General features: G+C 48.5%; 1 protein-coding gene and 1 long non-coding RNA gene across 2 annotated transcripts in view; both read left to right on the top strand.

The window, feature by feature from the left end:
• The window catches only part of tbc1d2b (TBC1 domain family, member 2B), a 131,066-nt gene that overhangs the window by 33,753 nt on the left and 84,511 nt on the right, over positions 1-12,802 (top strand). The gene's annotated exons all lie outside the window — the stretch shown is intronic.
• LOC127926795 (uncharacterized) lies at positions 8,698-12,297 on the top strand. Its single transcript, XR_008125096.1, has 3 exons — positions 8,698-9,015; positions 11,701-11,739; positions 12,052-12,297. It is a non-coding gene; the product is annotated as an uncharacterized LOC127926795 (long non-coding RNA).

The following is a 12,802-nucleotide window of genomic DNA, read 5'->3' as shown; positions in this document are numbered from 1 at the left end:
TAGTGTAAGGGCTGTGGCTAAGGACTGGGCCTAGTGTAAGGGCTGTGATAAGGACTGGGCCTAGTGTAAGGGCTGTGATACGGACTAAGGACTGGACTGGGCCTAGTGTAAGGGCTGTGATAAGGACTGGGCCTAGTGTAAGGGCTGTGATAAGGACTGGGCCTAGTGTAAGGGCTGTGATAAGGACTGGGCCTAGTGTAAGGGCTGTGATAAGGACTGGGCCTAGTGTAAGGGCTGTAATAAGGACTGGGCCTAGTGTAAGGGCTGTGATAAGGACTGGGCCTAGTGTAAGGGCTGTGATAAGGACTGGGCCTAGTGTAAGGGCTGTGATACGGACTGGGCCTAGTGTAAGGGCTGTGGTAAGGACTGTGCCTAGTGTAAGGGCTGTGGTAAGGACTGGGCCTAGTGTAAGGGCTGTGGTAAGGACTGGGCCTGGTGTAAGGGCTGTGATAAGGACTGGTTCTGGTGTAAGGGCTGGGTCTGGTGTAAGGGCTGTGGTAAGGACTGGGTCTAGTGTAAGGGTTGTGATAAGGACTGGGCCTGGTGTAAGGGCTGTGGTAAGGACTGGGCCTTGTGTAAAGGCTGGGTCTGTTGTAAGGGCTGGGTCTGGTGTAAGGGCTGGGTCTGGTGTAAGGGCTGAGTCTGTGTGTAAGGGCTGAGTCTGTGTAAGGGCTGAGTCTGGTGTAAGGCTGAGTCTGGTGTAAAGGCTGAGTCTGGTGTAAAGGCTGAGTCTGGTGTAAAGGCTGAGTCTGGTGTAAGGGCCGAGTCTGGTGTAAGGGCTGTGGTAAGGACTGGGTCTTGTGTACGGGCTGTGGTAAGGACTGAGTCTGGTGTAAGGGGTGTGGCTATGGTAAGGACTGGGTCTGGTGTAAGGACTGTGGTAAGGACTGGTTCTGGTGTAAGGGCTGTGGTAAGGACTGGTTCTGGTGTAAGGGCTGTGGTAAGGACTGGTTTTGTGTAAGGGCTGTGGTAAGGACTGAGTCTGGTGTAAGGGGTGTGGCTATCTGGTGTAAGGGGTGTGGCTATGGTATTGGGTCTGGTGTAAGGGCTGTGGTAAGGACTGGGTCTGGTGTAAGGGCTGTGGCTGTGGTAAAGACTGGGTCTGGTGTAAGGGCTGTGGCCGTGGTAAAGACTTGGTCTGGTGTAAGGGCTGTGGCTGTGGTAAGGTCTGGGTCTGGTGTAAGGGCTGTGGCTGTGGTAAAGACTGGGTCTGGTGTAAGGGCTGTGGCTGTGGTAAGGACTCGGTCTGGTGTAAGGGCTGTGGCTGTGGTAAAGACTGGGTTTGGTGTAAGGGCTGTGGTAAGGACTGGGTCTGGTGTAAGGGCTGTGGCTCTGGTAAAGACTGGGTCTGGTGTAAGGGCTGTGGCTGTGGTAAGGACTGGGTCTGGTGTAAGGGCTGTGGCTGTGGTAAAGACTGGGTCTGGTGTAAGGGCTGTGGCCGTGGTAAAGACTTGGTCTGGTGTAAGGGCTGTGGCTGTGGTAAAGTCTGGGTCTGGTGTAAGGGGTATGGCTGTGGTAAGGACTGGGTCTGGTGTAAGGGCTGTGGCTGTGGTAAAGACTGGGTCTGGTGTAAGGGCTGTGGTAAAGACTGAAGGGCTGGGTAAGGTCTGGGTCTGTGTAAGGGCTGTGGCTGTGGTAAAGACTGGGTCTGGTGTAAGGGCTGTGGTAAGGACTGGGTCTGGTTTAAGGGCTGTGGCTGTGGTAAGGACTGGGTCTGGTGTAAGGGCTGTGGCTGTGGTAAAGACTGCGTCTGGGTCTGTGGCTGTGGTAAAGACTGGGTCTGGCTGTGGTAAAGACTGGGTCTGGTGTAAGGGCTGTGGCTGTGGTAAAGACTGGGTCTGGTGTAAGGGCTGTGGCTGTGGTAAGGACTGGGTCTGGTGTAAGGGCTGTGGTAAGGACTGGGTCTGTGTAAGGGCTGTGATAAGGACTGGGCTGTGTAAGGGCTGTGATAAGGACTGGGCCTAGTGTAAGGGCTGTGGTAAGGACTGGGCCTAGTCTGGGCTGTGAACTGGGCTAGTGTAAGGGCTGTGATAAGGACTGGGCCTAGTGTAAGGGCTGGTAGTGTACTGGTGATAAGGACTGGGCCTAGTGTAAGGGCTGTGGTAAGGACTGGGCCTAGTGTAAGGGCTGTGTGGACTCGGCCTAGTGTAAGAACTGGCTGTGGTAAGGACTGGGCCTGGTGTAAGGGCTGTGATAAGGACTGGGTCTGGTGTAAGGGTTGTGAAAGGACTGGGTCTGGTGTAAGGGCTGTGGTAAGGACTGGACCTGGTGTCTGGTCTGGTGTAAGGGCTGGGTCTGTGTAAGGGCTGAAAGGGCTGAGTCTGGTAAGGGCTGAGTCTGGTGTAAGGGCTGAGTCTGGTGTAAGGGCTGGCTGTGGGCCGAGTAAAGGCCGACTGGGTCTGGTGTAAGGGCTGTAAGGACTGTCTGGTGTAAAGGTAAGGACTGGGTCTGGTGTAAGGACTGTGGTAAGGACTGGCTGGTGTAAGGGCTGTGGTAAGGACTGGGTCTTGTGTACGTGTAAGGACTGCTGTGGGGGTGTGGCTATGGTAAAGGACTGGGTCTGGTGTAAGGGCTGGGGTAAGGACTGGTTCTGGTGTAAGAGCTGTGGTAAGGACTGACTGGGTCTGAGTCTGGTGTAAGGGCTGTGGCTAAAGGATTGGGTCTGGTGTCTGGTAAGGACTAAGGGCTGTGGCTGTGGTAAAGACTGGGTCTGGTGTAAGGGCTGTGGTAAAGACTGGGTCTGGTTTAAGGGCTGTGGCTGTGGTAAAGACTGGGTCTGGTGTAAGGGCTGTGGCTGTGGTAAAGACTGGGTCTGGTGTAAGGGCTGTGGCTGTGGTAAAGACTGGGTCTGGTGTAAGGGCTGTGGCTGTGGTAAGGACTGGGTCTGGTGTAAGGGCTGTGGCTGTGGTAAGGACTGGGTCTGGTGTAAGGGCTGTGGTAAGGACTGGGTCTGGTGTAAGGGCTGTGGCTGTGGTAAAGACTGGGTCTGTGTAAGGGCTGTAATAAGGACTGGGTCTGGTGTAAGGGCTGTGATAAGGACTGGGCCTGTGTAAGGGCTGTGATAAAGACTGGGCTGTGTAAGGGCTGTGGCTGTGGACTGGGCCTAGTGTAAGGGCTGTGGTAAGGACTGGGCCTAGTGTAAGGGCTGTGATAAGGACTGGGTCTGTGTAAGGGCTGTAAGGACTGGGCCTAGTGTAAGGGCTGTGATAAGGACTGGGCCTAGTGTAAGGGCTGTGGATTGGGCCTAGTGTAAGGGCTGTGATAAGGACTGGGCCTAGTGTAAGGGCTGTGATACGGACTGGGCCTAGTGTAAGGGCTGTGATACGGACTGGGCCTAGTGTAAGGGCTGTGGTAAGGACTGGGCCTAGTGTAAGGGCTGTGGTAAGGACTGGGCCTAGTGTAAGGGCTGTGGTAAGGACTGGGCCTGGTGTAAGGGCTGTGATAAGGACTGGGTCTGGTGTAAGGGCTGGGTCTGGTGTAAGGGCTGTGGTAAGGACTGGGTCTAGTGTAGGGTTGTGACTGGGCCTGGTGTAAGGGCTGTGGTAAGGACTGGACCTTGTGTAAGGGGGTCTGTTGTAAGGGCTCTGGTGTAAGGGCTGGGTCTGGTGTAAGGGCTGAGTCTGGTGTAAGGGCTGAGTCTGGTGTAAGGGCTGAGTCTGGTGTAAAGGCTGAGTCTGGTGTAAAGGCTGAGTCTGGTGTAATGGCTGAGTCTGGTGTAATGGCTGAGTCTGGTGTAAGGGCCGAGTCTGGTGTAAGGGCTGTGGTAGGACTCTGTGTACGGGCTGTGGTAAGGACTGAGTCTGGTGTAAGGGGTGTGGCTATGGTAAGGACTGGGTCTGGTGTAAGGACTGTGGTAAGGACTGGTTCTGGTGTAAGGGCTGTGGTAAGGACTGGTTCTGGTGTAAGGGCTGTGGTAAGGACTGGTTCTGGTGTAAGGGCTGTGGTAAGGACTGAGTCTTTGTAAGGGCTGTGGTAAGGACTGAGTCTGGTGTAAGGGGTGTGGCTATGGTAAGGATTGGGTCTGGTGTAAGGGCTGTGGTAAGGACTGGGTCTGGTGTAAGGGCTGTGGCTATGGTAAAGACTGGGTCTGGTGTAAGGGCTGTGGTAAAGACTGGGTCTGGTGTAAGGGCTGTGGCTGTGGTAAAGACTGGGTCTGGTGTAAGGGCTGTGGCTGTGGTAAAGACTGGGTCTGGTGTAAGGGCTGTGGCTGTGGTAAAGACTGGGTCTGGTGTAAGGGCTGTGGCTGTGGTAAAGACTGGGTCTGGTGTAAGGGCTGTGGCTGTGGTAAGGACTGGGTCTGGTGTAAGGGCTGTGGCTGTGGTAAGGACTGGGTCTGGTGTAAGGGCTGTGGTAAGGACTGGGCCTAGTGTAAGGGCTGTGATACGGACTGGGCCTAGTGTAAGGGCTGTAATAAGGACTGGGCCTAGTGTAAGGGCTGTGATAAGGACTGGGCCTAGTGTAAGGGCTGTGATACGGACTGGGCCTAGTGTAAGGGCTGTGATACGGACTGGGCCTAGTGTAAGGGCTGTGGTAAGGACTGGGCCTAGTGTAAGGGCTGTGATAAGGACTGGGCCTAGTGTAAGGGCTGTAATAAGGACTGGGCCTAGTGTAAGGGCTGTGATAAGGACTGGGCCTAGTGTAAGGGCTGTAATAAGGATTGGGCCTAGTGTAAGGGCTGTGATAAGGACTGGGCCTAGTGTAAGGGCTGTGATACGGACTGGGCCTAGTGTAAGGGCTGTGATACGGACTGGGCCTAGTGTAAGGGCTGTGGTAAGGACTGTGCCTAGTGTAAGGGCTGTGGTAAGGACTGGGCCTAGTGTAAGGGCTGTGGTAAGGACTGGGCCTGGTGTAAGGGCTGTGATAAGGACTGGTTCTGGTGTAAGGGCTGGGTCTGGTGTAAGGGCTGTGGTAAGGACTGGGTCTAGTGTAAGGGTTGTGATAAGGACTGGGCCTGGTGTAAGGGCTGTGGTAAGGACTGGGCCTTGTGTAAAGGCTGGGTCTGTTGTAAGGGCTGGGTCTGGTGTAAGGGCTGGGTCTGGTGTAAGGGCTGAGTCTGGTGTAAGGGCTGAGTCTGGTGTAAGGGCTGAGTCTGGTGTAAAGGCTGAGTCTGGTGTAAAGGCTGAGTCTGGTGTAAAGGCTGAGTCTGGTGTAATGGCTGAGTCTGGTGTAAGGGCCGAGTCTGGTGTAAGGGCTGTGGTAAGGACTGGGTCTTGTGTACGGGCTGTGGTAAGGACTGAGTCTGGTGTAAGGGGTGTGGCTATGGTAAGGACTGGGTCTGGTGTAAGGACTGTGGTAAGGACTGGTTCTGGTGTAAGGGCTGTGGTAAGGACTGGTTCTGGTGTAAGGGCTGTGGTAAGGACTGGTTCTGGTGTAAGGGCTGTGGTAAGGACTGAGTCTTTTGTAAGGGCTGTGGTAAGGACTGAGTCTGGTGTAAGGGGTGTGGCTATGGTAAGGATTGGGTCTGGTGTAAGGGCTGTGGTAAGGACTGGGTCTGGTGTAAGGGCTGTGGCCGTGGTAAAGACTGGGTCTGGTGTAAGGGCTGTGGCCGTGGTAAAGACTTGGTCTGGTGTAAGGGCTGTGGTAAAGACTGGGTCTGGTGTAAGGGCTGTGGCTGTGGTAAAGACAGGGTCTGGTGTAAGGGCTGTGGCTGTGGTAAAGACTGGGTGTGGTGTAAGGGCTGTGGCTGTGGTAAGGACTGGGTCTGGTGTAAGTGCTGTGGCTGTGGTAAGGACTGGGTCTGGTATAAGGGCTGTGGTAAGTAGAGGTCAACCAATTAATTGGAATGGCCAATTAATTAGGGCCGATTTCAAGTTTTCATAACAATCGGTAATTGGCATTTTTGGACACCGATCATAGCTGATTACGTTGCACTCCACGAGGAGACTGTGTGGCAGGCTGACTACCTGTTATGCGAGTGCAGCAAGGAGCCAAGGTAAGGTGCTAGCTAGCGTTAAACGTATCTTAGAAAAAACAATCTTAACATAATCACTAGTTAACTATAACTACACATGGTTGATGATATTACTAGTTTATCTAGCTTGTCCTGCGTTGCATATAATCGATGCGGTGCCTGTTAATTTACCATTGAATCATAGACAACTTCGTCAAACGGTTATTTAACAAGCGCATTCGCTAAAAAAGCAGTCGTTGCACCAATGTGTACCTAACCAAAAACATCAACGCCTTTCTTAAAATCAATACACAGAAGTATATATTTTTTAAACCTGCATATTTAGTTAAAAGAAATCCAGGTTAGCAGGCAATATTAACCAGGTGAAATTTGGTCACTTCTCTTGCGTTCATTGCACGCAGAGTCAGTGTATATGCAACAGTTTGGGCCGCCTAATTTGCCAGAATTTCACGTAATTATGACATAACATTGAAGGTTGTGTAATGTAACAGGAATATTTAGACTGATGGATGCCACCCGTTAGATAAAATACAGAACGGTTCCGTATTTCACTGAAATAATAAAAGTCTTGTTTTCGAGATGATAGTTTCCGGATTCGATCATATTAATGAACAAAGGCTCCTATTTCCGTGTGTTATTATGTTATAACTAAGTCTATGATTTGATAGAGCAGTCTGACTTTTATTTGATTTATTTTACCTTTATTTAACTAGGCAAGTCAGTTAAGAACAAATTCTTATTTTCAATGACAGCCTAGGAACAGTGGGTTGACTGCCTGTTCAGGGGCAGAACGACAGATTTGTACCTTGTCAGCTCGGGGGTTTGAACTTGCAACCTTCCGGTTACAAGTCCAATGCTTTAACCACTAGGCCGACTGAGCGATGGTAGGCAGCAGCAGGCTTGTAAGCATTCATTCAAACAGCGTTTTGCCAGCAGCTCTTCGTTGTGCTTCAAGCATTGAGCTGTTTATGACTATAAGCCTATCAACTCCTGAGATGAGGCTGGTGTAACCAATGTGAAATGGCTGGCTAGTTAGTGGGGTGCGCGCTAATAGCGTTTCAAACATCACTCGCTCTGAGACTTGGAGTAGTTGTTCCCCTTGCTCTGCATGGGTAATGCTGCTTCGAGGGTGGCTGTTGTCGTTGTGTTCCTGGTTCGAGCCCAGGGAGGAGCGAGGAGAGGGACGGAAGCTATACTGTTACACTGGCAATACTAAAGTGCCTATAAGAACATCCAACAGTCAAAGGTTAATGAAATACAAATGGTATAGAGAGAAATAGTCCTATAATTCCTATAATAACTGCAACCTAAAACTTCTTACCTGAGAATATTGAAGACTGATGTTAAAAGGAACCACCAGCTTTCATATGTTCTCATGTTCTGAGCAAGGAACTGAAACGTCAGCTTTTTTTATATGGCACATATTACATTCTTCTCCAACACTTTGTTTTTGCATAATTTAAACCAAATTGGACATGTTTCATTATTTATTGATGTATTATATTTAAGTTAAAATAAGTGTTCATTCAGTATTGTTGTAATTGTCATTATTACAAATATATATATATTTTTTAAATCGGCCGATTATTCGGTATCGGCTTTTTTTTGGGGGTCCTCCAATATGCATTGAAAAATCCTAATCGGTCGACCTCTAGTATATAGGAATATACAGTATAGTGAATATACACTTCATGGCCAAAAGTATGTGGACATCTCAACAAACCGTTTCTGTATGGCCCTCGCTTTGTGCTCGGGGGCATTGTCATGCTTTGTCATGCTTTGTCATGTCATTGTCATGCTGAAACAGGAAAGGGCCTTCCCCAAACTGTTGCCACAAAGTTTGAAGCAGAGAATCGTCTAGAATGTCATTGTCTGCTGTAGTGTTAAGATTTCCCTTCACTGAAACTTAAGGGGCCGAGCCCGAACCCTGAAAAACAGCTCCAGACCATTATTCCTCCTCCACCAAACTTTACAGTTGGCACTATGCATTCGGGCAAGTTGCGTTCTCCTGTCATCCGCCAAACCCAGATTCGTCGTCAGACTGCCAGATTGGGAAGCGTGATTCATCACTCCAGCTTTTCCAATGCTCCAGAGTCCACATCAGGGCAGACATTTGACAAACTGACTTGTTGTAAAGGTGGCATCCTATGACGGTGCCACGTTGAACGTCCCTGAGCTCTTCAGTGAGGGCCATTCTACTGTCAATGTTTGTCTATGGAGATTGCATGGCTGTGTGCTCGATTTTATACATCTATCAGCAACGGGTGTGGCTGAAATAGCTGAATCCACTAATTTGAAGGGTTGTCCACATACTTTTGTGTATATAGTGTATATTTCTATGGGACGAACACCGCAGCAGCCTTTGAATAACCCAACCAATAACCCAAGAAGCCGACTCTCAGGTTATTAAAGGGACAGTAGCTACTAACCTAGACTCTCAGGTTATTAAATGGACAGTAGCTACAGACCTAGACTCTCAGGTTATTAAAGGGACAGTAGCTACTAACCTAGACTCTCAGGTTATTAAAGGGACAGTAGCTAATGGCCTAGACTCTCAGGTTATTAAAGGGACAGTAGCTACTAACCTAGACTCTCAGGTTATTAAATGGACAGTAGCTACTGGCCTAGACTCTCAGGTTATTAAAGGGACAGTAGCTACAGACCTAGACTCTCAGGTTATTAAATGGACAGTAGCTACAGACCTAGACTCTCAGGTTATTAAAGGGACAGTAGCTAATGGCCTAGACTCTCAGGTTATTAAATGGACAGTAGCTAATGGCCTAGACTCTCAGGTTATTAAATGGACAGTAGCTACTAACCTAGACTCTCAGGTTATTAAATGGACAGTAGCTACTGGCCTAGACTCTCAGGTTATTAAATGGACAGCAGCTACTGGCCTAGACTCTCAGGTTATTAAATGGACAGTAGCTACTGGCCTAGACTCTCAGGTTATTAAATGGACAGTAGCTACTGGCCTAGACTCTCAGGTTATTAAATGGACAGTAGCTAATGGCCTAGACTCTCAGGTTATTAAAGGGACAGTAGCTACAGACCTAGACTCTCAGGTTATTAAAGGGACAGTAGCTACAGACCTAGACTCTCAGGTTATTAAATGGACAGTAGCTAATGGCCTAGACTCTCAGTTTATTAAATGGACAGTAGCTACTGGCCTAGACTCTCAGGTTATTAAATGGACAGTAGCTACTGGCCTAGACTCTCTGGTTATTAAATGGACAGTAGCTACTGGCCTAGACTCTCAGGTTATTAAATGGACAGTAGCTAATGGCCTAGACTCTCAGGTTATTAAATGGACAGTAGCTAATGGCCTAGACTCTCAGGTTATTAAATGGACAGTAGCTACTGGCCTAGACTCTCAGGTTATTAAATGGACAGTAGCTACTGGCCTAGACTCTCAGGTTATTAAATGGACAGCAGCTACTGGCCTAGACTCTCAGGTTATTAAATGGACAGTAGCTACTGGCCTAGACTCTCAGGTTATTAAATGGACAGTAGCTACAGACCTAGACTCTCAGGTTATTAAATGGACAGTAGCTACTGGCCTAGACTCTCAGGTTATTAAATGGACAGTAGCTAATGGCCTAGACTCTCAGGTTATTAAAGGGACAGTAGCTACTGACCTAGACTCTCAGGTTATTAAAGGGACAGTAGCTACTGACCTAGACTCTCAGGTTATTAAATGGACAGTAGCTACTAACCTAGACTCTCAGGTTATTAAATGGACAGTAGCTAATGGCCTAGACTCTCAGGTTATTAAATGGACAGTAGCTACTGGCCTAGACTCTCAGGTTCTTAAAGGGACAGTAGCTACTAACCTAGACTCTCTGGTTATTAAATGGACAGTAGCTAATGGCCTAGACTCTCAGGTTATTAAATGGACAGTAGCTAATGGCCTAGACTCTCAGGTTATTAAATGGACAGTAGCTAATGGCCTAGACTCTCAGGTTATTAAAGGGACAGTAGCTACTGGCCTAGACTCTCAGGTTATTAAATGGACAGTAGCTACTGGCCTAGACTCTCAGGTTATTAAATGGACAGTAGCTACTAACCTAGACTCTCAGGTTATTAAAGGGACAGTAGCTACAGACCTAGACTCTCAGGTTATTAAATGGACAGTAGCTACTAACCTAGACTCTCAGGTTATTAAAGGGACAGTAGCTACTAACCTAGACTCTCAGGTTATTAAAGGGACAGTAGCTAATGGCCTAGACTCTCAGGTTATTAAATGGACAGTAGCTACTAACCTAGACTCTCAGGTTATTAAATGGACAGTAGCTACAGACCTAGACTCTCAGGTTATTAAAGGGACAGTAGCTACAGACCTAGACTCTCAGGTTATTAAAGGTACAGTAGCTACTAACCTAGACTCTCAGGTTATTAAAGGGACAGTAGCTACAGACCTAGACTCTCAGGTTATTAAAGGTACAGTAGCTATTAACATAGACTCTCAGGTTATTAAAGGGACAGTATCAAATCAAATTTATTTATATAGCCCTTCGTACATCAGCTGATATCTCAAAGTGCTGTACAGAAACCCAGCCTAAAACCCCAAACAGCAAGCAATGCAGGTGTAGAAGCACGGTGGCTAGGAAAAACTCCCTAGAAAGGCCAAAACCTAGGAAGAAACCTAGAGAGGAACCAGGCTATGTGGGGTGGCCAGTCCTCTTCTGGCTGTGCCGGGGGAGATTATAACAGAACATGGCCAAGATGTTCAAATGTTCATAAATGACCAGCATGGTCGAATAATAACAAGGCAGAACAGTTGAAACTGGAGCAGCAGCACAGTCAGGTGGACTGGGGACAGCAAGGAGTCATCATGTCAGGTCGTCCTGGGGCACGGTCCTTGGGCTCAGGTCCTCCGAGAGAGAGAAAGAAAGAGAGAATTAGAGAGAGCATATGTGGGGTGGGCCAGTCCTCTTCTGGCTGTGCCGGGTGGAGATTATAACAGAACATGGCCAAGATGTTCAAATGTTCATAAATGACCAGCATGGTCAAATAATAGTAAGGCAGAACAGTTGAAACTGGAGCAGCAGCATGGCCAGGTGGACTGGGGACAGCAAGGAGTCATCATGTCAGGTAGTCCTGGGGCATGGTCCTAGGGCTCAGGTCAGTTGAAACTGGAGCAGCAGCATGGCCAGGTGGACTGGGGACAGCAAGGAGTCATCATGTCAGGTAGTCCTGGGGCATGGTCCTAGGGCTCAGGTCCTCTGAGAGAGAGAAAGAAAGAAGGAGAGAATTAGAGAACGCACACTTAGATTCACACAGGACACCGAATAGGACAGGAGAAGTACTCCAGATATAACAAACTGACCCTAGCCCCCCGACACAAACTACTGCAGCATAAATACTGGAGGCTGAGACAGGAGGGGTCAGGAGACACTGTGGCCCCATTCGAGGACACCCCCGGACAGGGCCAAACAGGAAGGATATAACCCCACCCACTTTGCCAAAGCACAGCCCCCACACCACTAGAGGGATATCTTCAACCACCAACTTACCATCCTGAGACAAGGCTGAGTATAGCCCACAAAGATCTCCGCCACGGCACAACCCAAGGGGGGGCGCCAACCCAGACAGGATGACAACAACAGTGAATCAACCCACTCAGGTGACGCACCCCCTGCAGGGATGGCATGAGAGAGCCCCAGTAAGCCAGTGACTCAGCCCCTGTAGCTACTAACCTAGACTCTCAGGTTATTAAATGGACAGTAGCTACTGACCTAGACTCTCAGGTTATTAAAGGGACAGTAGCTACAGACCTAGACTCTCAGGTTATTACATGGACAGCAGCTACTGACCTAGACTCTCAGGTTATTAAAGGGACAGTAGCTAATGGCCTAGACTCTCAGGTTATTAAATGGACAGTAGCTACAGACCTAGACTCTCAGGTTATTAAATGGACAGTAGCTACAGACCTAGACTCTCAGGTTATTAAATGGACAGTAGCTACTGACCTAGACTCTCAGGTTATTAAAGGGACAGTAGCTACAGACCTAGACTCTCAGGTTATTAAAGGGACAGTAGCTACAGACCTAGACTCTCAGGTTATTAAATGGACAGTAGCTACAGACCTAGACTCTCAGGTTATTAAAGGGACAGTAGCTACTGACCTAGACTCTCAGGTTATTAAAGGGGCAGTAGCTACAGACCTAGACTCTCAGGTTATTAAATGGACAGTAGCTACTGACCTAGACTCTCAGGTTATTAAAGGGGCAGTAGCTACTGACCTAGACTCTCTGGTTATTAAATAATATATGCCATTTAGCAGACGCTTTTATCCAAAGCGACTTACAGTCATGTGTGCATACATTCTACGTATGGGTGGTCCCGGGAATCGAACCCACTACCCTGGCGTTACAAGCGCCATGCTCTAGGTTATTAAAGGGACTGTGCTACAGAAGGACCATAAATGGACAGTAGCTACTGACCTAGACTCTCAGGTTATTAAATGGACAGTAGCTAATGGCCTAGACTCTCAGGTTATTAAATGGACAGTAGCTACTGACCTAGACTCTCAGGTTATTAAATGGACAGTAGCTACTGACCTAGACTCTCAGGTTATTAAAGGGACAGTAGCTACAGACCTAGACTCTCAGGTTATTAAATGGACAGTAGCTACTAACCTAGACTCTCAGGTTATTACATGGACAGTAGCTACTGGCCTAGACTCTCAGGTTATTAAATGGACAGTAGCTAATGGCCTAGACTCTCAGGTTATTACATGGACAGTAGCTACTGACCTAGACTCTCAGGTTATTAAATGGACAGTAGCTAATGGCCTAGACTCTCAGGTTATTACATGGACAGTAGCTACTGACCTAGACTCTCAGGTTATTAAATGGACAGTAGCTACAGACCTAGACTCTCAGGTTA

The sequence above is a fragment of the Oncorhynchus keta genome, unplaced genomic scaffold (genome assembly GCF_023373465.1).
Source record: "Oncorhynchus keta strain PuntledgeMale-10-30-2019 unplaced genomic scaffold, Oket_V2 Un_contig_833_pilon_pilon, whole genome shotgun sequence".
NCBI classification, from domain to species: Eukaryota; Metazoa; Chordata; class Actinopteri; order Salmoniformes; family Salmonidae; genus Oncorhynchus; species Oncorhynchus keta.
This window is presented reverse-complemented; position numbering and strand designations above follow the sequence as displayed.